This window comes from Sciurus vulgaris (genome assembly GCF_902686455.1).
Source record: "Sciurus vulgaris genome assembly, chromosome: 15".
NCBI lineage: Eukaryota > Metazoa > Chordata > Mammalia > Rodentia > Sciuridae > Sciurus > Sciurus vulgaris.
This window is the reverse complement of record NC_136476.1, coordinates 19960987-19986350: the sequence shown is the minus strand read 5'-3', so window position 1 is coordinate 19986350 and position 25364 is coordinate 19960987. Positions and strand designations below refer to the sequence as shown.

General features: G+C 40.5%; 1 protein-coding gene across 5 annotated transcripts in view; it reads right to left on the bottom strand.

Annotated features, from left to right (window-relative positions):
- KANK1 (KN motif and ankyrin repeat domains 1) overlaps positions 1–25364 on the bottom strand; it is a 205286-nt gene that overhangs the window by 76988 nt on the left and 102934 nt on the right. Inside the window, exon 1 of one of the 5 annotated variants that reach the window (XM_079112021.1) lies at positions 1365–1409. The exons of the other annotated variants lie outside the window; for them this stretch is intronic. The gene's annotated coding sequence lies outside the window, so the exon portion shown is untranslated. Of the gene's footprint in view, positions 1–1364; positions 1410–25364 lie in introns of those variants that run through there. 5 annotated transcript variants of the gene reach the window in all.

The following is a 25364-nucleotide window of genomic DNA, read 5'->3' as shown; positions in this document are numbered from 1 at the left end:
CCAATCAGACCCCAGCAGATGAACCCTAATGGCCCCTCACACCCACTTGTCACTCAGCGGGAACCCCAGCTCATTCCAGACTATAAAGGACCCGGGCCAGCCAGAGCCACAGAGGATTCTCCAGCCCTCTACCCTGGCCTTCACCCTGTAGGACTAATGAATCTTGCCCAGAAGCCGAAACCCTATAAAGCCTCGTTCAGTTGCTTTTGGTCTGACTGCTATCTGGTCACCCGCATCTGACTTTACATCTTACTTCACTGATTATTAACCTAAGTTCTAATTTACGAACTTTAAATATTTCAGAGTAGAACTCAATTTTTTTTTTTTAACCAACGTTAATGGAAATTGATGATTGTTTTCAAAGGAACTGAACATGATCCCAAGTAATAGGTACTTTTCTTGATCAAAATCTTAGTGATCACATTGATTTAAAAATCTGTGCTTTGTTTAACTGCTTTCCCAGAAGATAATACAGGGTCTTCAGACAAGAAATGCCATGGTCAAGTCTATTTCAGATCCCTCTGTTACATAGGGGAAAAGGAATGGCATGACCACAGACACCACAGGTAGAATAACCAGAGCAACCCTGATAATCAACATGGCTCCAAGTAATGATACACCCACAGGAGAATGTGCCTTTCTCACATACATGTGAAATGAACCAAAGAAGAGTCTAGATCATTCATGTTAAAAATTCTTTGCTTTTAAACCAAATTCTCATGGGAGAAGGCTCCTCCAAGTTTGTGCCAATATTTTGAAGAGCCATAAATTAAACAAAATTGTATCACAAAAAAGTATCTTATTCTGCAAAAGAAACATTTAAAGATTTACTATTGAAAGTTGTTTTTAAATAGTAAAAAGCAGAGCTTCAAACAACAAGTATTGTAAGATACACTTCAAGATAATTTGAAAGCAGTGGTTCTGAAAAGCTGTGGAAGTTCTGGACATTTTCATCAGAAAATGCAGATACACACATGCAAAAAAAAAAAAAATCTATATGGTATTTCAAAGGAAGATGGAGGAGATGGAGAAATGCCATTCCCACCCCCTCTTAGCATATTCTTGGTTCAAAACGTTCATCCTAAAATGCATACAACTATCATTTGTTGATATGTAATAAAATTTAACTTTTGTTTTAAAGCATAAGATCTGTTCAAATTGTGATCTAACCAGGCACTTGAAAGTGACCTTGCCTGGGCTATTTTATGTTTCCAAATAGGGTTTACTCTGTTTTGTTTACAAAAAGATTCCAACAAACCTAATATAAAACTGTAAAGTAGCAAAAATATATATGTATATATATATTTACTCAGTCACACACACATTAAAAAAAAAAAATCTTTGGTACCACCAAGGATACTTACCCACACCATCACTTCAACCATGGCTTTACAGAGGGGAAAGGCAGACTGCCAAGGAAAGGAACAAAAATAAAACTCTCAAAATACCAAAAGGAGGCACCAACTTCCATCCACAGTCAAAGGTCACTGATGGAGTTGAGAAAAAAAGGGACAGGCACCTATTTATCATGAAGGACAAAGAAATGAATTTACCTCTAGAAATTTAAGGACTTTTCAAATAAGGACTACCAGGCACAAAAGTTCTTGTCTAGGAGCTGGGATTGTAGCTCAGTGGCAGAGCACTTGCCTCATATGTGGGAAGCACTGGGTTCAATTCTCAGCACCACATAAAAATAAAGGTATTGTGTCTGTATACAACTAAAAAAAATAAAATAAAAATAAAATAAAATAAAAAGTTCTTGTCTGGCTTAAATTTTTCTCCACAAAGATGTAGGACTCTATTGGCTGGCAATGCAGAGAAATGCGACCATCTCTTGGTTCTGGTGACTGAGTGTATCCAACCATCAAGAATTTTTGGACAGGAAATGTTCAAAAGTACCCCGAGTAGCAAAATCAAATACTTGTTCAAAATGAGTCTTGCCAGCTAAGCTCCCCTCTCATCTTTCCAGTTTTTTATTTGTTCAAGTACAAATCAATTTAGAGAAACTACTGTGAAAAACAGCATCTATTTTTTAAGGTTTGGGAGGACAAGGAAACGGTTCTGTACTTGACCCTCAAAGAGAAGGGTTGTTCCCTTCCACTATTTTTTAAAAATTGTTTCTTTTTAGTTCTACATGACAGTGGAATCCATTTTGATATAACTATACAAGCATGGAATATATCTCATTCTAATTAGGACCCTAGTCTTATGAACGTACAAGAAGGTGAGATTTCCTATGTACATATATGACTACCCCACTATCTTTATAACAAACACACACTGTGACTTAACCGTCAGGGTTTCTGTGGACCTGTTTGCTCCAGGGCCTTTCACACTATTGTGCTACAGAGGTAAGAAGCCGGGAGACACAGTGAGGACAGAGGTAAAAATCCAGTAACTGCTGCATTAAAAGTAGTGGCTGAACCCACTAAGAGATCCAAGCTAACAGCTCATCCGAGTTCAACCTTCCAGATTATAGTATCCAGTCCCCAATAAAAACAAAGTATACTTGTGGTGGCAGAAAGTAAATTAATGGTTGCCCAGGACTGAAGGGGATGGGATCGTGGGAGGAAATGGTGAGGATGGGTTTTCCTTTGGGAGCAATGAAAATGTTTGTGATGCCTTTGCATCATTCTGTGAATTTACTAACCACCATTGAATTGTACACTGGATAAACAGCATGCTTTGTGAATTATATTTCAATAAAACTATTATTTAAAAAAAATATCTGAATAGCCTTGATCATTAAGAACAGGGTGAGTTGGCAGAAGGTTAAGGCATGATGTAAAGGTATTAGAAGAAAAGGCAAGAGAACAAGATGTAGGAGAGGCAGAGAAAGCATCACCGGGCCTCCCTTCAACAATCAAGGCCCAGCTGAGCCTCCCTGTGGTCAGGACTTCAGGAGGCCTCTGATTCTTCAGTACAGGGCCTTTGCCTTGAAATTCCTTGGAATCCCAAAGCTTAGGAGAATATCCTGGACTTTGCAAGCAGTTCCATTTACTTGTTGTTGATGGTGGTGGAGATGGTCTTATTAGCCATTTAAAAAAACAAACCACATCTTGAGAAGGCTATACAGGACACTAGGAAGGAGGGAGGGCTACCAAGGTGGATGCTTGACTTGGCTTCTGATGACGACACAGCAAACCTCTGACGAGAGGATTCTAATGGAGGAAACAACCATTAGGTGAAAGACTTTCATTTGTTTATCTGATAAAGACAGCATAGGCATACATGCCCAGACTACCCCTAAACATACTGTACACATCTAATTGCATTAATTATCACTTCCACAGGGATCCTTGTCTCTTACAGCTGAATTTCTCACCATCACAGGGCTCTTCCAAACACAGGACTACATTTCTCCGGCTTGAAGTAACATTGGTGGTAAATGGAAAGTCAGTTTGTGTTACAATATGGCTGTGGTCAACATCTGTCGAAAACTGACATCACAAAATTTAACATTCCCTTTTATAATTTCATGTATCACAGGCAGATATTTTAAAACCTGATGTGTGCCCCCTCCCCTCCAAACAAGGAGTTTCCCCGGTCAGAAGAGGTAGGCCAAGGCTGAGCAGTCCAGAAGTCTTCAATTTCCCAAAGACACAGGGCTGGGAGGAGGGCTCTTGAGTCTCTCACTCAGATCTGGAGCTATCCAAAAAGAAAGTTGTGCACAATGTGATCTGAAGACTGCTCAGGGGCTGGTGCTGTGGCTCAGTGGTAGAGCGCTTGCCTAGCATGTGTGAGGCACTGGGTTCGATCATTAGCACCACATAAAAATAAATAAATAAAGATACTGTGTCCATCTACAAACAAAACAAAACCACTCAGATCTGCCTGTTGGTCTCTCTCACCCCTATTGCATTTCTCCTCATTCATGTCAAAACTTAATCCCCAGTGTGATGGTACCAAGAACAGGGCCTTTGGGTGTGATCAGTTCACCAGGGGACCAGTGCCCTTGGGAAAGAGCTTGAGGGAGCATGTTGGCCCATCTGTCCTTCCACCATACAAGGACACAGAGGGCCTCACAAGGAAAAAGCCTCACAGCACACTGAATCTCTTAGTGCCTTGTTGTGGTACTTCCCAGTCTCTGAGCAACTTCGTTCATCAATTACCCTTCAATGGTATTGTTACGGGAGCCCAGGTTAGGGGACCTTGCTTAGAGCCCCAGTCTCATAAGAAGGCAGAAGGGTGTGGCACTGCTCAGGAAATCAGGCAAGATCAAATCTGCATGTGGGAGAAGGTGGGTTCTTGACACACAGATTACTGCCAGTGAAAGGAAGAAAATTAAAGGGAAAGTGTATATTTAAGGGAAATAGCGTGGAATTTGATCCTAAGTAAAACGACAGTTTTAAAGAAACTTGTTGACCAGATTTATGGGAAAAAGTATGTTTTAAGAGTGTTTTTATGGGGTTCCTATAGGCATGTAAGACTTACATTGAGATGTAGTCTTCTTACATATTATGCCTTTCATTTCGTTTTTAAAGAACTGGCCTCCTTTAGGTGAATGTATTAAAATACACAAAAACTAATAGTCAAATCCATTTGCAGAGATTTAGGATAAGGGGACTTAAGTGCCTCTAGCTTGTGAACCTTGTTGATCTCCCTCTGTCTGTTCCTGGCAATAACACTATGACAGTCAATGGCAGAGAGATCACTCTGGATAAGTCAGAGGAGGAAATTTCAATACTGATGCTGATTTGAGGATCAGAGGAATCCACAGAAGAGAATTATGAGGAACCAAGTGCTTCTTCAACATAAGTCAAATTTAACAAGTTCACGGAAGACAACAAAGTCCAATCTACCTCAAAATAATGGATAACTCAGTTTGCCCAGAACTGGGAATAAAGAACCAACCCATTCTTTCCAAATATTCTACCTCTAACTGACAAGATACATTGGGACACTCCACAGAACTGGTGCCAACGATGCCATTTTAGCCCCAATGCTTAAGGAACAAAGATTTATCAGAGACTATTTATGGGCTTTTCTTGAATAAAAATAGAATGTCCCTGACATAGCAGAGAGGGAGAGGCTATACAGATCTTGAAAGGCAAGATGATAACCAAGCAAGCAAAACCTTCGGAAAGGTGCAGAAGAGTAGAAAGCAGAGGTGGCTCAGAAGTTCAGGGCAGACTTCAGGCCAACAGCACAGACACACAGTAGGAGCAGGAACACCCAAGTCAGCAAGAACGCTGACTACTTCCACAGGGTTGAGTCCGTTAGCAATTAGCTTCTGACTCAGGTGGCGAGACCATTTGCGGTGTCATGTTATCATGTTGGACTGCCTACAGAATTTCAGACGGTGAGAGGGGACTGGCACCTGTCTTCACGTTACTGGCCTGCCAACAGAATCCTTGGAACAGGAAGATTCTATGTACACCCTGAATGTATTAAGATGTTTGAGAAACTGAGGCAAAGCTTCAATAATTATGGAGTGGGTGGAGAAAGAACCACAATAGGACACTTCTTGGATGAGCCATGTCTTAATCGACTACTAATCATCGAGCGCACATAGCTAAATCAACTTGTCCCTCGATGACTGCTTTGCTTATATCTTAATGATTATCTTTTTATAAGAATTGCTGGATTTCCACTTCAATATCCCCAATAGTTACTGAAACATTAGCTAGGATAGTGAGTAGCATGTCCCTGGATACGATGCTTGGCAATTTTGCAACCATTCTGCTACCATGAAGAGCCAATCTGAGGACATGCAAATATAATAGTAGATGGCAGCATGAAATGACAATAAGAAGCAGGGTCTCTGATAGCAATGCGTCACTGACTCAATCCAGGAGCTGCTTTCTGGACTTGAAGAATTACAACTTTCTTTATGCTTAAGGTAATTTCCCACCTGCCCCAATTTAAGAGTTCCTTTTAAAATCTACGATATAATGGAGGGTCTCACACGAAATGCTCTGAGTACCTACTATTAGGTATCTGAAAAATATCTATTTAAAACAATTCTAAGTATATTACCATTAAATGTTTAGCCTGCAAAACATGCACTCATTTCTTGGTTGTTTCTTGATTTAATAGGACTGTGCTTCTCCAAGATTGGTCCCCAGATATAGCAGCATTATCACGACCAGAGAACTTCTTAACACACATCCCCAGGCCTCAGCTCAGATGTGTTATATAGGAGATCTTTGAGGGTAGGACCTAGCAATCCATTTAAATGAGAACATCAGTGACCCTGGTAAATGCTGAAGTGTAAGAACACATGCTGCAAAGAACAACTTACAACTCCAGGACACAGTCGTCATCAGTCAAAACCAAACGAACGCTGAGCCATACAAAATGAGCCATGTAAGTACTGCCCTACCCTCCAGTTACTAAACAAGTACTGCCACGGATGATGAAAGGCCAGAGAAAACAATGAACATTCAACAAATGCTCACACAAAAGCTTTCACTTCATTACTGGGAACAGATAATGAGCATATATGGTTGGGTTTGAGGCAAACAGAAGACCTAGACTCACAAACTTGAGAAAGAACAGAATTGAAAGGAGGACAACTCTTCCAGTGAACTCAGAAATGTTTTCCTGACACAGATGAAATGGAGGAGTTGCTAGAGAAGTGGAATAAAGTTGAAATTGTCAAAAGGGGTGGTGGTGGGGGGACAGAGGTAAATAAAATGAAGCACTAGATAAAATATTCCTGAGGGTGCAAAGGTCTGAACAGAGAATCTGAGGAGGTAAGTGATCTCTGAAGCAGGGGGTGTTCCAAGTAGCACACCTAGCAGGGTTCACAATGACAAGTGACGTTTAGGGTCCAGGCAGTAACTGCCCTGCTGACAGGGACAGTTGGGGCCTCCTACTATAGTGCTATGGAGAAATGAGAAATGAGGCACTGTTTACAGCTAGGTAGGGAAAAGGGAAGATGGACACTTAATCACTAAACTCACAAGAAATCATACATATCTTGCGTGATCAAATGTACTAGTGAGAAACAGGACCATATGGCAACAGATTAGACGCATATCCTGACAAGTGTGAAATTATTTTGAAGATTCTACACAAGAAGGGTTTTGCCCATGGAGATCTAGGAGCACAATCCTCCACCTGGCTGTCCACTGGAATGGCTGGGGAACTTTGAAGACAACAGACTGTGTCTGGGGGATGTGGCTCAGTGGTAAAGTGCTTGCCTGGCATGTGTGAGGCCCAGGGTTTGAGCACCAGTACCACCAAAATAAAAAGAAAACTGTGAAACAAAAAAACCAAAACCACACACACAAAAATAGACTGAGGCCTCCCTGAGACACAACTGACAGTCTCAAAATAATTCTTGCATCAATGTATTTTTTAAAAACTCCCTAATAATTCTGACATATAACAACTTATCTGAAAATATCAGAAAAAAAAGAAGTAAAATCTAAAGCCTATGTCCTGTACAGAAGTTGAGTTCATGATTTTTTTTTATACATTTTTATATGGTGCTGAAGATCGAACCCAGTGCCTCACCTCCACAAGTGCTCTACCATGGAGTCACAACCCCAGCCCAAGTTCATAAATTTTCATAAAGGGATAAAAAGGAATGTGGGTGAATGAAAAAAGAACACTTACAAATTGTAAATGTCACATTTACTTTTTTTCTTACTCCATTAATATAGAATTCTTAGTATTCTAATAATGGAAAGGGATCCTTATTTTAAGGCCTAGCTAGTCTCAAGGGGATTTATTGTGAACAGGATGTAAGAACATTTCCTTCTGTGGGTTACATTAGTCTGAAGAGCACTTTGGAGGAAGGGTTTTCACAAATAAAGTCAGGGTTTATGGTTCTCTGAAAAGTAAGCTACAGAACACAGATGCACAGACATGCCCTGAAGCATCCTACCATACAACTGCAGAGCCATGACCTTCATACAGATGCCAAGGAAGAACAGGAGTGGGCAAGGGAAGCTCCATAGAGGCAAAGAAACTTTAGGATTTGGGGGTGCCCAGGATCAGGAGAGTTAGAAAGGAGGCATAGTGATAGCCAGGCACAAGGCCATGTAGGGTCGCCATGATGAGGCCAAAGTGGCTGGGGTGGGGTAAGAGGAGGAACATATAAAGAAGCCCTGAAGTCCCTCCATATTGGCTACCCTGGTAACCTACTCCCCTGGCCAGTGACTGGTTTAGGGAAAGGACACTGATTCAATTCTGGTCAATGAGCCATAAGGAGGCATTCCCTGAGGTGCTTCTGGGGAATATTTTGTGACTCCTGAGAGACACAGGATGCCTCCTCTGTGGGCCACGCTTGGTAATCTGCATGCACTGTGCCTCTACACAAGAGGGAGTCTGAGGACGTCTCAACACATGGAAGGCAGCAGAGTGGGGCGCAGTAAGAACCTGGGCCTCTGGTGACCTTTGAACCTTTGAACTAACCACTTTAACATTTAACCTCAAAAGCTGATCTTTAAAGTTATGAAAAAATAAATTTTCCTTACTGTGTAAGGCAACTGGGTCCAAAGTTTTCTGGTGATTTTATTTGCATCTAAAATATATCCAAACGGTAAGACTAGGAAGATTAGTCAGAAGATTTCTGAGGACCTGAAGGCCAGATTCAGAAATCTGGATTTTGTTCTATGTCAGAGACTTTATTAAGTAGGAGTCTTGTGAAAAGGATTGGCACGTTGTCTACCTGGATTGAAAAAAAGGTTATTTAGCAGTAGTCCATCAAAGGTTTTATTTCATAATCTTCTCATGGGACACTAAAAATAAGTGCAGAAAAAAAACATCAACAACGGGTATAAAATGATACAGGACATAAGATGAGGAGGGAAACAGCTGCACTGCCTCTGCTTTTTTGCTTTATTAAAATCCCACTCTTCCATTGTGCAGGGATAAGACACTCTCCTAGTGACAATCAATTAGAAATCCTCAGAGTAGTTCACTGGAATGGAAATGTGCCTCCTCCCTACTCAGAGAGGCAAAGTTGCAGTTACAGAGTTAGTTTTGAAAGCCCCATCCAAGAGGAAGGCCTTGCTTGTTCCCTGAAAGATGCTAAAACTGCTTATGAAAGAAGTGGAATTAAAAAAAAAAAAAAAAAAAAAAAAGTACAGGCTGCCTTATTTTGCATGAAACCTCCATCTGTATCAGTTAATGTAATAAGTAATTATCTTCTCTATGCTCCCAATAATCATCTTTTCTAACCAGTTTTTAAAATAGTTTCCATTCGACTTTACTTTTAACAGTATAATTACTAAACCATTGATTCTTTTAACCTCTTCTCTTAGAGCCCCAAGGTAAACCTAATTATGAAGACAAATAATTACATGCCCCGGATATATCATCCAAAGATCAAAATCTAGAAGCATGGGATTTCAGAAGTGTATTTGACCAGGAAAGCCTGGAAAAACTGGCTGCCAAAACCTGAAGTTAAGTGGAAATAGGAATTCTGACGTCATCACTTCATTGTTACTTTCTAGGCTTGACCAGTACCTATTCGCACTTACATTGAGGGTTAAATGTTACTTCTTTCGTATGTAAACTCATAAATGACTGTTAAGAGGTAGGCATGGTGCTCACCCTAGGGAGACAGGGGTTGATGCCATGGCCTCTGTAGTCCTGGCATGCAGAGCTATGCAAGGGAAGTTATGACGATGTGATTTCACTATGCATTAGGTAGTTGCCCTGTTGGTGTGAGCTCAGAGCTGCAGTAGATAAACTGGGGTGTGGGAAAAGGTCATGAGAGGACATCATCCCTGAAGTGAATCTTAAACATGAGTAAGTTGACCCTGGAGAGGAAGAAGCACAGTCTTCAAAGGGGATAGGAGCAGATGCAGACATCACAGGATGGGGTGTGTACGACGGAGCTGTGGGAAATTAAACATGCAAGGTTTGGATGACTAAGGGCTTTCCATGCCCAGCTGAGTTTGCATTTTTTTTCTTTTCTTTTCTTTTCTTTTTTTTTGTACCAGGGATTGAACTCAGCAGTGGCACTCAGCCACTGAGCCACATTCCCACTGTTTTGTATTTTATTTAGAGACAGGGTCTCACTCAGTTGCTTAGTGCCTCCCTGTTGCCGAGGCTGGCTTTGAACTTGAGATCCTCCTGCCTCAGACTCCTGAGCTGCTGGGATTACAGGCATGTATCACCGAGGCTGGTTCACATTTCTTTTTGAAAGCAATGGGAGAGACACTGGGGCTCAGAAGTCATGGGATTTGGTTATGTTTCAGAAATTACTGCTCTGGATGAAAATGAGGAGAATAACGTACCCAGAGAAGGAGGGGTATTCCAAGCTGGGGTGTATAATAGGACTAAGGAGGGAGGTCTGGGCTGGAAATACTGATGGGATCCAAGGGTACAGAGCTGATGGTCCTCAGAAGAAGTCATCTTGCATCTTGAGGTGGAATATGATAGATAGGGATCATAAAACTCTGGGTAAGGCTGCCTAGGGGAGAAGTGCCACAATCCTGGAGTGCTAATGAGTGAGTCTTCATAGCATTTCAGTTCTTTGTGGGTCCTATAACTTGTATAGATAATTCTATTTGCTGGGCACAGACTGTACTGTATATTTAATACTTATAAATTCACACTCTTTCCAAACATTAACACCAAACAGAAAGAATAAAAGATACCTATTATTCCTAAAATGGCTTCTACCAACAGAGTTCTCCTTTTTACCAACCAGTAATACCCTCACTTTGCCTTTGTTAATCTTCAACAGATTTTTGACTAAACTTCCTGTAGCCTCCTCATCTACCTGAAGGAAGTCTTTCATTCTTACCCTTTGTTCTTAAAATGAGCACTCAGATTTAACTGACAGAGGAGCTAATATATGCAAAGTGCCTAGTAAAGTGCCTGACACATAAAAGATGCTCAGCAAATAAGTTATTATTGCTAGCTGTATAAAACGTTTTCCTCTCCCCGAGTCACTGACTGGGGAGTCCGCCTGCCCACTTCTCTCCCTTCTGTTATACTGGTTCTTTTTACGTGGGCATAGGAAAAATTATTATCTCCAACACATTTCCTTTAAAGACTACAACTGTGAAGCTACGTAACTGAGCTACTAGGGGTCTTTAAGGAGAGAAGAGAATCAGGTTCCATTTGTTATTTATAATTGCCTCAGAAACCAATATCCTTCTCTCAGGACATGGGCTTGGATATTTACAATTTGTTTGTATAGATGTACCTTAGCAGGAGGCATGAGAATAGTTAAGTTACTGACTCCGAAAATGTCATCGTTTTTCCTGGTTACTCATCTGAGCAGATGGCAAATGACTATTTTTATGGCTTGTTTCTCCATTACATGTAGAAATATTTATTAACATTGTATTTGTCGCATGTGTGCAACCAGCAAGAAATTAAGCTAGGAAGCTGCCACAGAGGCTAGGGGAAGGGCAAATGAGTATGGATCCATTCTGGCTTTTGTCTTAGCAGATGACAAAGTCTCAGGAATACCTGCCCATTCCCCTGTAGCCAAAACATATGACAGCCAGGAGACCCCATGAGCAGTCAGGGGCAACGATCATGACACCGCAGCTCATAAAATCTGAGAAGTCGCCAACCATGAGATGCATGTTATTTTATGTGCCACTAAGAAAGCAAAAACTTCCAAGGTGGGGAGCTGAACAGGGTGGCCCCACATGAAGCTGGGGCACCAAAAGGTCACAACGAATCAACCCATCACGTGAGCAGGAATGACAAGGGACCATGCGTTTCAACCTGGGAACTGGACGAGGGAGCGGGGCATGGTTCTGGATACCTGACCCATGCTGAATCCATACCACCAGTGTGGTCCACACGCCCTCAGGAAGCATCGACCGGCAGGTGCCAATCTCGCAGAACTCCAGGAGACCAGCAGAGGCAAACATCTGAAGACTGGACTTCCAGGAGGACCACAGGATGCTTCCTGATTTTAGATACATAAAAATACACACATCTGGGAGCAGAAAGAAACAAACTCTCGTCCACCGCGAGGCTCCTCATGGGAGTTTTCTAAGGGTCTGGAGTCAAGAATATCAAAATTGGGATAGAAGTCAAGATAGAAAGCAAAGTCCAAAAAGCAGAAAGGGATTCAAAAGGCGATGAACTACGAAAGGGAGCAAATGAACCTGGGAGAGAGCGACCGAGGACTCGGAAGCCAGGAGCAGGCCAGGGAGCCCGGCCTACAGCTCTGTCCTCTGATTTTACAGGTCAGGAGAGAAGCACTCTGTTTCCATTCCTCCTCAGTATAAGGACAAAATACATTCTCTGAGATTACTAAGGAAATAAAACAAGCGACTGTATAAGTACTTCCCATACTATAAAAGCACTGAGCCGATAAAATTATGATTACTTTTAACATAAATATTCTGAATAATCCTTGAACCAGATTGTTCTAATTTTTTCCTTTATTTTTGTTTAGCAGAAGACTATACATAAATCAACTCCTTAGTAAGTCTTTATTAAGTAACTAAACAAATTCTGCCAACATTTGACCCCAGTCCTATTTGGCCCCAAATTCCCAAGGACTGGTTACCACAGTTGCTAAAAATAGGGGAGAAAAAACAGACCCATTATTGCAGGACGGGATGTATTTGTGCTTAAACCAGTACACAGCTCTCACACACCTATCCGTGGCCTCCCTGGAAATCCCAACAAAACCAAATACCAGTGACATGTTTGCACCACTGAAGTTAGACTCCAAGAGATAACTTTAGAATAGGAGCAATCAGGAGAGAGGACGGGCAGCTTCAAATCCAGAATACTGTTCATTGCTGACAAGAGACTCTCGGCCACAGCACAGATCACCTCTGGGAGAAGAGGCCAGTGTCTAGGCCTTCCAGAATATCTTGGCATATTAACAGGGATAGAAGTGGAAAGGAGAGCCTTCCCAAGGAACATAGGGCTTGGAGTAAGAACGAAGCTAGGAATGAGAAGATAAGGTGGAGAGTGGAAGCCCTCAAGTGCCCCTGGGCACTCCAAAGGGAGCTTTGCTGTTTAGAGAGAAGGGGAGAGAATGGAGACCGGGTTCCTGTAGGTTCTGCCCTCTCTATAATCGGCCTCTGGGTGGACCTGACTATGAAATAAAGAGCAGGACAGGAAGGTCACTAGAAGATCTAATATACAGTGTCTATCACACACTTCAGGATTCCAGATATCTAAGCACAGAAGTGTTTAAGGAGCAGTGTTTTCAGCTGTTCCTTCTCTGTTGCCCGTCCCCCTTGTTGACTGGGAATAAGGAATGCTACCAAATAAGGAAGGAAAGACAAAAGCAATGTACAGAACAGCACAAGGAATCAGCTGGAAAGAGAAGAGACGGAGAAACCCATACACCTGGCACGCAAGAAATTAGAAGGGGGGTCCAGAGAGTGAATGGAATGCAAGGAAGTTTCTGAAACAATGATCATTTGGGATGGTGGGAAGCAGTTAAGCCTGGAGAATGAGCCCAGTGGTGGGAGACAGGAGCCATCTATAAAGAGGGCCCACTTGCCAGAGACCCAGCATGACCCCTAAGTGCATTTTTGCCTGAGAAGGCTTAAAACTTCTTTCCATTTGTTTTATCCCAAACACTTGAGTAAATCTATGCTATGGAGTTGTTTTAGTAAAACATGGCAAGGCAGAAACCTGCTCAAGACACTAATTTCAAAGGCGAATTCTAAAAAAGTGACTTCAAGTTCCAGTCTTTTCCAGACATTCTTTGCAGAAGAGGATGTGTAGAAATGCACAACTTTTAACAACCGATAACTATCAGAAGACCCAACCCACAAGTTTCCTGTGGATTAAATGGGAAAAGAAAAACAAAAACATGGTTTGCCCAGACATAAATGATATTTCTGGGAACTTGGAAAAAGGTTTGTTCCACCTCAGTCAGGCTATTAGCCAGCAGTTCTTATCTGGGGACCTAACTTGATAAGGAATTAGGTAAATGTACTAAAAAATATGCTTCATCAAATAATTCTCATGACACTAGCAGTTTTCCTCCCTGAGGAAGTCTGGCTCTTTGGGCTAATCTGCAGGAAATCACTGCACACGACAGCTGCTATGGGCATGCGGGATTTGCTCTGGACACCCATGATCCTAAGTGCCACACACCCAAAGCATCACAGAGGCCTCACAGAGTTTCACGTTGGGTTCCATTGCCATTTTATAATTTAGATATTAAGGAACAAAAAAAACATGAAGATTGCTCAAGGACATGAAGTAAAACCCTGAAAAGATTTCTGCTTTAAACTGAAACCTGTCTCACTGAAAACACCTTGACCTCACTCAGAGATGGGCTTTCATTGGTGGTCTGGTAAGGAGGCTTTTCGTTAGGGGAGGGAGAGTCACAGTTTTAAAGGAAATATTGGTTTACTGTCACTGTTTTTAATGCAGCTTTAATATCTTTAATGTTTGCCCCCCCAATCTGATTGAGGTATAAGGGACACATATAAGTTGAATAATTTAAGATGTGCATGATGATCTGAGATACAATATACAGGTTACACCCATCAAATTAACATATCTATCACCAGTTTCCCTGTGTGTGAGCACACCTGTCCTAGGGAGTGGGGGTAAGGACACTGAGATCCACTCTCTTGTAACCATAGTCACCTCCCTACAGTAGATCTTCAGAATATATTCCTCTTATAACTGCAAGTTGGCATTCTTTGACTGACTCCTTCCCATTTCTCCCATGCCCCAGTCCATACCACCCACCATTCTAGTCTCTGCTTCTGTGGTTTTGACTTTTTTACATTCCTCATGTGAGATCATACAATATTTCCCTTTCTGTGTCCAGTGTATTTCAGTTAATATAATGTCCTCCAGGTTCATCCATGTTGTCCCAAATGGTAAGATTTCTTTTTTTTGCATTTAAAAAAATTTGTTCTAATGATTTATACATGACAGTAGAATGCATTTTGACACACTGTACACAAATGGAGCACAACTTCTCATTCCTCTGGCTGTACATGGTGCAGAGTCACACCAGTAGTGTACTCATACATGTACAGAGGCTAATAATGTCTCTTTCATTCTGCCATCCTTCCCATCCCCACTGCCCCACCACTTCCCTCACTTCCCTCTGCAAGTTCAAAGTTCCTTCATTCTTTCCTACCCACCCCCATCTACTCATCAGAGAAAACATTTGGCCTTCGGTTGTTGGGATTGGCTTATTTCACTTAGCATGATATTCTCTAATTCTATCCATTTACCTGCAAATGCTATAATTTCATTCTTCCTTATGGTTGAATAATATTCCATTGAATATATATGCCACATTTTATCTATCCATTCATCTGTTGAAGGGTTTCTAAGTTGGTTCCATAGTTCAGCTATTGTGAATTGAGCTGCTATAAACATTGACACGGCTGTGTCACTGTAGTATGCTGATTTTAAGTCCTTTGGGTATAAACTGAGGAGTGGTATAGCTGGGTCAAATGGTGGTTCCATTCTAAGTTTTCTGAGGAATCTCCATACTGCTTTCCATAGTGGTTGCACCAAGATAGCCTATTTAACAAAAGCTACTGGGAAAACTGGAAATCCAGATGTAACAAAATGAAATTAAACCTTTATCTCTCACCCTGAACAAAAATCAACTCCAAGTAGATCAAAGACTCAGGCACTGGACTAGAGACCCTGTGCCTAACAGAAGAAAAATCTTCATCATGTCGACTTAAGACCTGACTCCCTTAATAAGATTCCTAAAGTACAAGAAATAAAATCAAGAGTCAATACATAGGATGGATTCAAACTAAAAAGCCTCTCAGCAAAGGAAACAATAATGTGAAGAGAGAGCCTACAATGAGAAAATCTCACTGCACGCACCTCAGGTAAAGCACTGATCTCAACACCAAAAAAACAAATAACCCAATCAATAAATGGGCTAAGGAACTAAATAGACACTTCAAGAAAGAAATACAATCAATCAACAAACATATGAAACAAATATTCATCATCTCTAGCAATTATAGAAATGCAACCCAAAACTCCTCTAAGATTTCGTCTCACTCCAGTCAGACTGGCAATTCTCAAGACTAAAAGTAATAATAAGTGTTGACAAGGATGTGGGGGAAAAGGTACACTCATACACTGTTGGTGGGACTGCAGATTGGTGCCACCACTACGGAAAGTTTTTTTTTTTTTTAAAACAGAATAGTATTTCTGTGTGTGTGTGTGTGTGTACACACACTAATTTTCCTCATGACAGCAGTTTTTCTGTTATCTGTCCATAAATACTCCATTTGATCCCATACCTAAATCCATTATTGGCTGATGGACACTTAAATAGATTCAGTATCTGAGCTGTTATGAATAAGGCTGCAATGAACATAGAGGTGCAAATACATTTTCAACATACTGATTTCATTCTCTTTGCATACATACTCAGAAACGGGTCTAGTGGATCAAATGGTAGCTCTACTTTTAATTTTTTGAGAAACCATACTGGTTTCCATAGTGACTGTACCAACTTCATTCCCACCAACAGCTCGCAAGGGACACCCTTTTCCAGATCTTCACCAACACTTTTTCTCATAATAGTCATCTTAACAGGTGTGAAGTGAGAACTTACGTGGTTTTTATTTCCATTTCTGTGATACTTAAAGATCTTAAGCACCTTTTCATATACTATTGGCCATCTGAATGTCTTAAGAAATGTCCATTCAGGTCTTTTTCCCATTTTTTAATCAGATTTTTTTTTTTTTTAACCATTGAGTTGTATAAGCACATTTTGGATGTTAACCCCTTATCAGATATATGGTCTGCAGACATTTCCTCCTGTTTCATAGGTTTTCATTTTGTTGACTGTTTCCTTTGCTGTGCAGAACTTTTAAGGTTGATGCAAACCTTGTTTAATTTTGCTTCTGGTGCCTGTGCTAAAAATTCATTGCCAAGACCACTGTCCAAGAGCTTTACCTCCATGATTTCTTCTAGGAATTTTCCAATTTCAGTTCTTATACCCTTCAATCCATTTCAGTTTTAATTTTTGTGTATGTTATAAGTAAGGATCCTATTTTCTTCTCCTGCATGATATCTAGTTTTCCCAGCACCATTTATTAAAGACACTATCCTTTCCCCCATTGTATTTTCTTGGCAGCTCTGATGTTTAAGGAGTGATTTATTTCTTGTTCCCACTGACTCTCAGCTTCTTCCAGGGCAGGAACCAGGTCTTATTTGTCCTTGCAGCCATCTTCCACCATACCTAGATCACTGCCTCATCAGAGCCTCAGAAAAGCAGCAAGTGGTGAGATAGAATATTAGCTTCTCTGTACTCCAAGGGAACTCTTGTATGGAGACTAAAAACACAAATCAACCGTTAGAAATCAATTTAATCAGGTTTTAGCTACTCCTTGGTGACGTGAATTGTACTGTCTTTATACCCTTTCTCTTTCCATTCTCTGTAAATTCTCACAACACAGCAACAGAAGCTCTAACAGCAGGTTATATTGCAAAACAACCCTCATTCTGTGAGATTAAAGGAGGGCTGGAATCCCAAGCTCCAACTTTTTTTGTGGTACCAGGCATCAAGCCTAGAACCCGGAGGGTGCTAGGCAAACCCTCCACCACTGAGCTAAATTCCCAGTCTTTTTAAAATTTTTATTTTAAGACAGGTTCTTCAGTTGCCGGACCTGGCCTGAATTAGGATTACGTTCATGTGCAATGGGACACAGCTGGACTAGAAAATTCATTGAAAGAATAAATTTCGTATAAATGTTTCCTCCTTCTCCTCCCTTCCTTCCCAAGAGGCTTCAGCAACACCAGAGATCCCCAGGACAAACCTGCGCCACTGGCAGGAGGTTTGGGCTTCTTCATCTCCCCAATCTGTACTTATATGAGCCCACATATGAAGGCCAACAGCAAGATACCATAGTGAATAGTGTCGGAATTGAGAATCAAGCAAGTGCACAAGCAGTGCTAGAAACAGGGACCTGTGTTCGTGCAAGCCTCTGTTAGCACGCAGGAGGTAAGACATGCTCTTGCTGAGAGGAAAGGAAAGAGGAAATCACCTCTGACTGGAGGGACATCTATCAGTCACTGGAAACGAAAACATGAAGTTTGGGACGACTTCTCGCTAATGATTGGAATCTCTGTTCTTTGCCAATTTAAGGGCAGCGAGAATGCAAATGACGGCGGTCTAAGACCTTTAAGGGGTGTGGGTGTATGTGTGCACCCTCCCACCCCCCAGTAATGGGTCACGTGGTCAGAAATCTTCGTGGACTTACTCATTTTGGGTAAGAGTGACCTGAGAAGGTCCACACTGTCAAGTCAGCGTGACATGGAACTTGAACCTGACTCCAGTGCACATAGAAGCTTTGCTTACACTTGTTTTACTATAATCAGTAACAACTCATAAAGCTCAACTTTAATAATATAATTGTGGCACAGCTAATATAGCCTAAAATGATTAATTGGTATTTGACTGCAATTACTAGCCATTTAGCCTACTGACATTATGGTATCTATCAATTCAATTGTCTAGTTACTTTTACCAGTTGAGGTTCCCAAGTAAAATTTTTAGCTAGATATAATAGGCTCCCTGAAGGGTCAGGAGGACTTCAGGTAAGGAGCTGAAAAGAAAGGAGAGCACCAATACCTAAAATATCTGGTACTGGGCATTTTGAAAGCACTTTGGTAGGTGAGCCCTTAAATGAGGATCTGGACCAGATTGCAGTAATTACAGAATTTGAGTAAGAGGCTCAACTTTGGTTTATCAAACGGTGACTAATTTCAAATCTGGAATTTGATCAAATCAATTAGTAAATGGGGTACTAAGAATAAAACTTTTGAAGGGTAAAACTTAACAGTGCTATAGTCATTGAAAAAGAGGTACTATCTCTTATTCCATCTAAATTGCTGAAGTCTACTCTATCCCAACATCTAATTTTAAAAAGTTATTAGTGGGCTGGGGCTATAGCTCAGTAGTAAAGTTTTTTTATTATTTGTTCTTTCTAGATATATATGACAGTAGAGTATATTTTGACAACTATACATGCATAGAGTAAGTATAACTTGTTCCAATTAGGATCCCATTACTGTGGTTGCATATGATGTGGAGTTACATTGGTCGTGTACTCACATATAAGGATAAGATATATCCAATTAATTCTACTGTCTTTTCTATTCCAATCCCCTCTCTCTTCCCCTCATTCCCCTTTGTCTAGTCCAATCAACCTCTAATCTTCCCCTCCCTTTTTGTGCATTAGCTTCCACATATTAGAGAAAACATGTGGCCTTTGGTTTTTTGGGGACTGGCTTATTTCACTTAGCACAATATTCTCCAATTCCATCCATTTACCTGCAAATACCATAATTTCATTCTTCTTCATGGCTTAGTACTATTCCATTGTGTATATATTTTCTTTATCCATTCGTCTGTTGAAGGGTATCTAGGTTGGTTCCATAGCTTAGCTATTGTGAACTGAGTTGCTATAAACATTGATGTGGCTACATCACTGTAGTATGCCAATTTTAAGTCCTTTTGGTATAAACTGAGGATTGGGATAACTGGGTCAATGGTGGGTTCTATTCCAATTTTTCTGAGTTATCTCCATACTACTTTCCAGAGTGGTTGCACCAATTTGCAGTCCCACCAGCAATGTATGAATGAACCTTTTCCCCCCACATCCTCACCAACATTTGTTACTTATATTCTTGATGCCATTCTGACTGGAGTGAGATGGAATCTCAGTGTAGTTTTGATTGCATTTCTGTAATTGCTAGAGATGAACATTTTTTCATATATTGTTTGACCATTTGTATTTGTTTTTCTGTGAAGTGCCTGTTCCTTGGCCCATTTATTGATTGGGTTGTTTGTTTTTTTTGTTTTGTTTTGTTTTGTTTTTTTGGTGTTAGGTTTTTTTGAGTTCTTTGTATACCCTGGAAATTAATGCTCTGAGGTACATGTGGTAAAGATTTTCTCCCATTCTGTAGTCTCTCTGTTCACATTCTTGCTTCCTTTGCAGTGAAGCAATTTTTTAGTTTGATACCGTCCATTAGTTGATTTTTTATTTTACTTCTTGGGCTTTAGCAGTCTTATTGAGGAAGTCAGTTCCTAAGCTGACAGGGCCTAATTTTTATAGCTGGGCCTAATTTTTCTTCTAGTAGGTGCAGCGTCTCCAGTCTAATGTCTAGGCCCTTGATCCGCTTTGAATTGAGTTTTGTGCAGGGTGACAGAGAGGTTCAATTTCATTCTAGTAGCACAGCTTGTGCTTAGCATCCACAAGACCCTGAGTTCAATACCTAGAACCATTTTTTAAAAAAATAAATTATTTTGATTTTCTTGCTAGGAATTACTTGTACACACTGACCCAAAAAGTTTTAGGTGATTTTGATTTTTTTTTATATATGTATATATAAAGCACCACTTTTATTTAATATAATGTAATATAATTATTAGATGTTTTTCCATGTTATAACTGGGGTCTGAACTACCAACCTGATAATCAACCTACTCATTTTTTCAAGGAGGAAGATAAAGCCATTCTTTTGCATTACAAAACTGCAAGGGTATTGTGCAGTTTAACTTTTTGACTGGTTATGTGAATAAACAGGCACAATTTGTAAAAACGAATAAAGGTTCTAACAGCCTAGAGTACATATGAAATATTATTTTCCCTGAAAACACATAACAAATTTTCATTCATGCATTAGACCTGAACAGGTGCTCCAGAAGAAACTCAACTATTTTACCAGAGTGTATCTATTCCAACAAAATATTAAAAGCAAAATGATTTGGGGGACAGAAGAGTTAATGTCCCAGGCTGGGGTTGTGCCTCAGTGGCAGTGCGCTTGCGTAGCATGTGTGAGGCCCTGGATTCAATTCTCAGCAACACATAAAAATAAAATACAGGTATTGTGTCCACCCAAAACTAAAAAGAGTTAATGTCCCATTTCAAGATAAGGTGGGAAGGCCATGGGATGTGATTAATGACACTGAGCAATAGCCAGTAAGAACATTTGGGAAGACACCAGTCTGCCTGAACTAGATAACTGAAAACACAACCAAAAAATCTAAGTGATCTTAATATAGTTGGAAAAAATAATCCCTCTGGAAGAAGTCTGTTCAGTATATTTTTTAAATTGTAGCAAATTATCAGTATTTTAATGTTTCGATATTTTAATAGAGCTATGTATTGTATATGAAACCCTTACAAATTATAGGATGACTCACCTGAGAAAATCTGTACCCTGCAGTCTGTATGCATCTACAAATCGAAGGTGAAAACCCTGACGGGCCACCACACTTATCCCCAGCTGAATGCTAGAAAGCTATTATGATTACACGGTAGCTCATCGATTCTAAAAGAATCACAGCTATTCTGAACTAGTGTCAGCTGTTTGCATAAATACTTACAAATACTTTCAAAATTCAAAGCAATTGGTCCAACCAAATCTGACGCTATGAAGAGTCAATTACGTACAGTAGCTGTCCCAAGGAAGAAGGTGCTACCAAATCAGCTCGTCCTTGAAGCTGCAACCTTGATTCAATCCTACTCTGTTCTCTTTGGTTCCTCCTCCACCCGATCAGATATGTTCAATAGTATGATGCGTCTAAGTACTGTACAGCTTAAAAAATAACACTTGTACAAACCGTTCTTGAGGGATGTATAAGAGGCCTCTTCCAAATTCAGAAGCATCATAAATCTCTCCCATTCTTCTGAGACAGCTATCAACGCTGAAGCAAAAACTAAAGATTCGGCCCTGCAAAGGTGCTTTTAATCAATCTAGAAAGTCTCTTAAAGAGATAGAGAGGGTTTCCATTTAGTCATGGCCATTTTTCCTCCTCGAAGCACTGTGGATTTTCACCAGTAGACAGTGAATTTAAGTTCAGAAAAGGTTAAGTCCACATTTGAAAAGCAGTATTTTCTTAAGTCATAAGGTTTCTGAATGAGCAAACTTTGGTCAATAATTCTCTACTTTTCTCCTGTTTTAAGGTGGCAGGTAAGTTTGTTCAAACCACTAGGAGCAATAAATTGTGCTAGGGTTAACAGGGTGGAGGCAGTTTTACCTCAGGGCAGACATCAGATGTCAGGCGCAAGAGAAAAAATGACAGCCCCCCGCCCAGAGGCAAGACTTCCCTGATGACCAAATTGGGTAATGTTGCAAATACATTAAGCAGCAAACTGGATGCCTAGCAGTGACTTTTTAAAATGTATTATTTAAAAGAACTATGTCCTGATAAATATTCTGACTGTGAGATAACATGTTGACTTTAAAAATCTTATCAATTTATTCTTAATGAATGCTTGGTTTTATATGACACCAAAGATCTAAATTTGTTATTTTTATACTTTGGAATACAGTTGTTTACTCAAAGGAAGCTGAATTCCATGAGTAGTATATTAGAAACGATCTACAGGATGATGCCATGTGCTTTGGGGGAGGTTACAGTGTGGTGGGGGGCACACTTCTTTGATAACTGCCCACAGAAAGCACGGAATCCGGAAGGTCACTCCATAAATACCGACTGACACAACAGCCAGGGTCCGTTTCATGCTTCACTCTGCCCACACTATCTCCAGAAGATATTCCACTCTATAAATATGTGTGTTCTTTACGAAAGTGATAAGTCTGAAATGGAGCCTACTCCTGTGAGAAACTTGAGCAGGAAAGAGGAAAACAGAACAAACGACTCAAAGTGTGCGCACGTAGATGTCAGGAACTGGCCCGCTGATCTGAGTCTCTGCCAGGGAACATAGGTGCAGGGGGGTCAGCCTATCTGCCTAAGTGAGTGGTGGGAGAACTTCATCAGGAAGTCACTTTTTTCCTACCACCCCCTTTTGCTTGTGCCTTTCCCCACAACCAGATGAAAGAGGAGTAGCTGGCTCCTTATCTCCATCCAGCAGCTATAAAGGTGATACTGGGCTCTGCCTGGCAGGCTGGCTTTGAGATTAAACAGAACATAACTTCAGGGTCCCCCAACGACTTTGGTCTGAGAGCTAAGGTAATAACTTCTCAGACGAAACAGATAAACCCACTTGAACAAGGGCTGGAGATCTTGAGAAAATAAAGGAAATAAAACCTAGACTAAGACATGTGCTACTTCTCATTTTCTCTATTCTTTTCCCCAATTCATCTTTTGAAGACAAAAGAAATGTCTGGTTTTGAAAAATAAATGACAACAAGTTTCAGTTGTAAAACAAATTGACCAAAGAACTGGAAGTAGTAAAATAACTTTAAGGATAGTTTAAAGTATCATGATTCTTTATTCTGAAATAGTATCACTTCTAGGAATAAATTTTAAGAGTAAGTATGGAACTTTGCCTTATGTTCCATGGCTATGAAGATTGACAATGATGCAAATAGAAGCCGTTCCATCCAAAGACTAAGGCCAACAATGAGCAGAGCTGTGTCTGACCCACAATGCACAAGCAATGTGAGTGAGGAACTGGTGTTTGCTATGGAAAGGCACTGAGACTCTGGGTCACACAAGATAATTACTGTCTTGATTGATGCTGAATGGTTGTTTTTGTTTTGTTTTTTATTTATTTTTTTTTTTTTTGTAGTAGTAGATGGACAGCATGCCTTTATTTTATTTTTATGTGGTGCTAAGGATCGAACCCAGTGCCTCACATGTGCTAGGCAAGCGCTCGGCCACTGGGCTACCGCCCCAGCCTGATACTGAATGTTTTATACAGGGCACTTAATAAGGCTTGGATGGATGGATGATAGGAAATATTTAAAAATTTCTATATTGAAATTTGGTAGGAATGAAGTATAAATCAAATATTTCTTTACAGGGTATAAAGACAAGTAGCTTTTAGGTTAAATGACAAAATTAAGGGTTTATAAATTAAAATAAAGACTTGGATTATGCAGTTTGATAGTAACTTAGTATTTAAAATATCTAGTCCAACATTCAGGACAAGATCTGCCATCTTTAATTCAAGTCGCTCCAGACATTAGCTGACAGAATATCACCTACAGTCAAAGAAATCACTAAACGACTACCGAAAATGACCTCAGTTTAGTCCTGATGAATATCCTTACGATGAGGTAATTCTAGAGACTGGATGAAATTTAGAAGTCTAGGAACCCAAATAAGTTCCTACTTTGCCTAAACCTGATAATTCCACCTTGTGGACTGAAACATCTTAGCACTAAACATTTCTTTATTGATCATCGGTTGGGGTGTGGTAACAGCATCGGTTGCTGATGTTGGGCTGGGGAGATAACATTGGTATCACAGCTGCAGAGAGGTCCTGATTAATCCTTAACACTGAAGGCTTTCTTAAGCTCTTGTGCCTGACGGGGCTGGTCTGGGCAGGCAACTGGAATCCGTTGAGGTGCTGAATATGTGCATTAGTTGGCATTACCTATGGATCTTGGCACACTGAAGATAAGAAGTAGGTCAGCATTTTCTACCTGGACTCAGTATTTGTGTCCTCTATTTTCTCTTTCATTCCTCATAGGTCTTTAGCTAGGTCAGGTGACACTTGGCATCTCTTCTCCCACTGTATTTTACAGTTAGACTTCAAGGGGAGTACATAAAATTTGTTCCTAAGGTCATGGACGTACTGCCTGGTGACCTAACCTATATCCAGAAGTGTTATTAACTGCACCAATGGAAAGGTCCAGTAGAGAAGGTGGACTGAGAACCCACCATCAATCAAGTCTTTCCCTAGAGGATGCACTGTAGGACTGACCCTGTAATCAGTACCATGAGAAAAAATAGGAATCCTAAATTCCAACCCATGGGGTTTTTTTTTTAGTTCAATCAATGAGAAAAGAATTAGAGAGGTAATGAGATTATTTCATTCCTCAACTAGCACAATTAAGAAATGAACGGCATGTGGATGTGCAAGTCATCCCAGGTAACACAGCTCCCACTCCATGAAACTTTTATGGGAGGGGGAAAGGAAGTACACAAGATGCCAGATGGGCTGAAACAGCAAAGACAATTCCACCCTCATGCATCTAGTAACAATTTCAATTAGAATGCAATCAAAGAAAATGATACTATAAGTCACACAAGAAAAAATAAATGGTCCTTGCTTTCAAAGAACATTATTTAAGGAAAACCGAGCACCCTGACAGGCTGCATCAGGTGAAGAGACAATAAGGAGTATGAGGAAAGGTATGTGGTAGAGCTGTATAAAAAGTAAACCATAAAATTAAGCATGTATAATTTTGTACTAAGCAAATGTTGTGTTTACACAGAATTAACCATGATCAGAATATTTAAACACAAACACTAGAAGTTTGAGGTGATAAGTAATGGTTGTGGTTTTTTTTTTTTTTTAAAAGACTATACCTACTAAATCCCACAGTCCTCATTACCTACACCAAAACCTCTAGTTCCACGGTTCTCAACATCAGGTAGTCCCCCCTCCCAGGAGGCGCACGGGAACCTGTGGGCTGGACACCTTCTGGCATTCAGGGGACAAGGGCCAGGGATGCAAATGCCCTGTGACACACAGGACAGCTCCTCACAAGGAGGGTCTGTCCTACTCAAAGCACCAGCAGCCCTACTG